The sequence below is a fragment of the Apteryx rowi genome, unplaced genomic scaffold (assembly GCF_003343035.1).
Source record: "Apteryx rowi isolate R43461 unplaced genomic scaffold, aptRow1 scaffold_20, whole genome shotgun sequence".
NCBI classification, from domain to species: Eukaryota; Metazoa; Chordata; class Aves; order Apterygiformes; family Apterygidae; genus Apteryx; species Apteryx rowi.
In genome coordinates, this window is record NW_020448308.1 from 2,705,883 (window position 1) to 2,710,288 (window position 4,406).

Below are 4,406 nucleotides of genomic sequence, written 5' to 3' on the forward strand. Positions count from 1 at the left end.
CCTCCGCAGGGAAGGGCGGGGGTCCGGGGGCGGAGGGCGGGGGTCCGGGGACGGAGGACAGCGCCCGGGCCGCCGGGGCCCGCGGCGGCGGCGGCGGCCCCCCCGCGCACGGCCATCTTCCGCCCAGGCCCCCTCGCCTGCGCCCGCCCGAGAGGCCAGCGCCGCTCTCGCCGCGCTCCCGTGCGCGGCGCACGGCTCGGGCCGCCCCCGCCTCCCCTGCCCGCGCAGGGCACCACGGGAGCTGTAGTCCGCCGCCCCGCCCGCCGGCCCCTCCGCAGCGCGGCGCAGCCGCCCCCGCCGGACTACGGCTCCCGGCAGGCACCGCGAGGGGGGCGCGTGCGCAGTTGGGGCTCTTCGAACAAAAAACCTCCCCCCTTCCCTCCCCCGGAGCGGTGCTGGGTTCAGGTTGAGAGGCTGCGAGGGGGAAAAGGGGGCCGTGTGCGGGCCGGGCCGATCCCAGCGCCTCGCCTGGCGCCCGGTGAGCCGCTGAGAGGCCGCAGGGCGCGAGGGGAAAGCGCCTTCCGAGAGCGGCTCCGCTGCGCTCGGCCTCTCTCTCAGCCCGGCGGCGGCGCCTTCTCGCCTCGAGCCAGCAGGACGCGGGCTGTCCGCTCCCGGCAGCGAGTGAGTGGAGCGCGGGCTGGGGCCGAGCCCTGCGCACGCCGGGGCGGGGGACGGGCGGGGGGCTGTTGTCCAGGCGCGGCTCCCCCCTCCCCGGCCGTTAGTCGCTCCCGGGAGCGCGGAGAGGGGTCCGTGCGGGGTGGGGGCAGACATCCGCCCCGGGCACCGCGCGCGGTGGGGGCCCGCAGCCCCGGGCGCTCCCTCGTCCTCCGCCCCTCGCGCCCGGGCCGGGTGTTCCTGCCTCTCCGGCCCTTCCCCGCCACTTTGTGCGCGGGGCTGGGGGGGGGGACGGGGCACCCCCTTCCCTCAGCGCCGCGCGCGGGGGCGGAGCTCCTCGGGCTCCCCCGGGGCGCGCCCCGCCCCCGCGGGTCCCCAGCCGTTGGGAGGACGGGGCGCTACCAGGGTGCTGCCGCCTCCCATTGGCTGGAAGGGGGGGGTGGGGGGCCGCGCACGTGCGGAATCCTGGCGCGTGGCGGCGGCGATTGGGTGCGGGCGGGGAGGGGCGGGGCGGAGTATGCAAAGCAGCCGGGGGGCGGGGCGGCAGGACCCCCCGGGGTGCCCGGCTGGGGCAGCCGCGCCCCGGAGCGGCGGCCTCGGTGGTGCGGGGGCCGCTGGGGGAGCAGGCCTCGCCGGGGGGCCCGGCCTCACCGAGCGGGGCGCGGGCTTCTCCTCGCCTCCCTGGAGCTGGCTGCCGTCCTCCGGCCTCCTGAGGACCGGTCAGTTCCTGGCTTTCCCAATTGGGGGGGAAAAAAAAAAAACAACAGCAAAATACCCCCAAAACACTCAAAATTCAAGTTGTTCCTTTGGACAGACGCTTAAAGCATGAAATCATCAGATGCTGTTAGTGTTAATGCCAGTTGCAGCTGGGATTGGACGTGTGGAGTGTGCTGACCTGTTTATTGTAATATCTCTATCCTCTGGTTTCTGACTGTGGTGGTTCAAATGATGTCGCTTAGGGGAGGGGAAAAGTGTGTTTGTGCGTGTGAGCACACGGATGAAAACTGAGCCCCCTCCCCTGGGAAAGTGCAAATTACTTAGGCTATATTGATAGAAGAAGTGCAATCTTATAAGGTATGAAGTACGTGCTATTACCGGTAGTACCTAGAGGGTTTTATTTTTTTCTTTCTCCCCCTCACTTTAAAATCTAGAGCTGTTTATCTTCTAACTTTCTATACGCAAGGCAGCTTAACTGTGAATTCAGTCTAGCACTTAGATTTGCCACCTGCAAGGTGAAACTTATGTTCAGGTAAACTGTCAGGGGGAGCAGATGCCCAGGGGAAAAATATTAGGGCAGGAGAGCTCTGCTAGGAGACCTGAGAGTTCACCTCTGGGAACTGGAGTGTTTGAGGCAGAAATCCAGCAAAGAGTCTATGTGCAGCGAAGTAGCCAGCAGCAAGGACTTCCATAGCCAGCAGCGAAGAGCTGGTACCGAAATCTCTCAACCTGATGTCTGAGGGAGGTCAATATACCAGTCGTGCACCTGTCTGGATGTGTTATATTATCTACCTCTCTGGGATTTAAGCATCGTCGTTTTTTTGGGTATCACCTTTTGTGTTCCAGTTCTTTGTTTGCAGGCTTCTACCAAAGGTTTGGTGCGTAAGTCGCATGAAACACCTGCACGGTGATTGTTTAATGAATGTGCCTACCCCTTCATAAGCTAATCTTGCAGCAGTGTCGTTGTCAGTGTGTATAAATCTTTGAGTTAATATCTCATAATAAGGAGGAGCTTTAGGCTGTAATTTTAAACGTGCTTAATTTTTGTTTCTGCTTGTCTAAACTTCACTATGCAATTAAAATAATAGAACTCCATAAAATATATAGAAAAAGAGAGCTTGTGAATCCATTAAGTAAATTTGGCAATTTAACAGGGGTGGGGAAAGATATTTCTAGTATTTGCTGTGTGTTTAAATTCTACTGCTTTGAGAATATTGTGTACAAATTTTGAAAAAGCTTATCTTTTTACAAAACTGCTTGAGCCTTTTGTTGAAAAGTAGTAAAATGTTGCAGTTTGGATTTTTGGAGTTTAGCAACAATGTTTTATTTACCTATGCAATTGCAAACACTTCCCCCCCACCCCAAATAAAAAGGAGAGAGAGAGAGACAGCAAAACTCTTGTTGTGCATCAGTTCAAAATCGAGATCTTTTAAAGATCCAAAGCGTAGTGTAGCACTTCAGACTAGCCAACATGGCAGTCTTGGTGCTTCTACAGCTTGGAAAATCACAGACATTACATCCTTTCTCTGCTTCACTCAGCTCGGTGTCTTGGTCCAGGATTTCTTATCACCTGAGTATATGGCCTGGTAATAGGCTATTGGCCACTCTATCTTATCATTTGGACATGAGAACCTTTTCGGAGAAGTTTGGTTGCAACTTGCATCCTTCTGGAAAGGGTGTGAATTTGTATTTTGCTGACAAAAAATTATTGACAAATTCTCAAACTGTTGCTTATGAAGTTGCCTTTGTGTGTGTCTGGGATCCTATTAGCAAGGTGGGAGAGAGATTCCTAATAGGACCGAGATAAATGCTGTGATTCAAGGAAGAACATGTGTAATTGATGCCATGGGAATTGGTGTTCTGGTTCATTTGCTTAAATGCACAATGATAGGAAAAGAGGAGAGAGATGCAGAAGGAACTGAATGACCAAACAGAGGGGACTGGTTACTGCTGGAGAGTGGTAGGAATACTGGTTTCACAGATTTTCCCAGAGTGCATTAATACGTGCAGTGATAGACAGCACAGCGTGGTATGGGCACGTGAGCTGAACTAGACGAAGCTTTTGTGCAAAGGTGTGCTGTTCAGATGTTGGCTAAAAACTGTTTGGAAGGTTGTTTTTCTTCTTTTAGCTGAGGCATTAAAACACAACTGGCTGTTTAGTGTTGATTTGCTCTTTGTGAGAACCCCAGAGGAATTAAAGGGATTTTCAGTTTTCCCTTAAGCTGATGGAGCCTTTGTTTCCTGTGAACGTTGCAGTGTGACATAGAAATCTGAAGGACTGGCTTGCACTGGTGAGGACAAAAACTTCTCGTGCTGCGAAAGGTGTCAGAAACAATTTCGTTGTAATTGGAAAAATAACGGTAGAGTTTAGACTAGTTCACTTCTCAAATATTATGTGTTAGTGATGATGGACACAAAGAACTAAATAATTATTTAACATGATCATCATGTTGACTAAGTAAATATAATTATACTGGTAAAGACAGAAATTATCAGATGGTCAAGACTGCTGTGATTAATATTTCATTTTGCTTACATGGTTTAACTACAATTCATGAATATGTGGGTGCTGCTGTAGGACACTCTGCATACTTAAAAAATAAGTGGATTTGTTCTCTGAGCCTGTCTGGCTTTAATAGAGAAATGAAGTTCTATCTTAATGGCTAACATCTTAGTTACTCCAAATTAGGTGATGCATCCATTTTTACATAATTGCCTAGTGAGGTATCAGTTAGATACTGAATTTTATCTGAAACATTGCGATTATGACGTTTGTTTGTATCGGAGCATCTAGAAATAGTGAAAATCAAATTTAAGTATCTCTTTGCAAACATGATTCTGCAGGCTTATGAATGAGAGAAATCAGAGGTGCTTTTAAAGTAACCGTTGCTGGAGTTGCATTTTACCCTTTTAATGCTTCTTAAGGGTAGCAAAGATAGGAATCATCTAAGCTGGCTAAAAGATCATTGCATACTACTGAGTATCCTAAGAGTACCTAGCAGAATGGGATCTAATTCTTATTTTTTTTCTTTTTAGGTGAGTCTTGGAGCTATGTAATGAACCGTGTCAACCCC

The 4,406-nt window shown here is 52.0% G+C and overlaps 1 protein-coding gene across 9 annotated transcripts in view; it reads left to right on the forward strand.

The window, feature by feature from the left end:
- Positions 1-365: 365 nt before the first annotated feature.
- The window catches only part of GTF2I (general transcription factor IIi), an 84,038-nt gene continuing 79,997 nt past the window's right edge, over positions 366-4,406 (forward strand). For all 9 annotated transcript variants that reach the window (XR_003253146.1, XM_026063612.1, XM_026063610.1 and 6 more), the window contains exon 1: positions 366-621. The gene's annotated coding sequence lies outside the window, so the exon portion shown is untranslated. The remainder of the gene's footprint in view (positions 622-4,406) is intronic.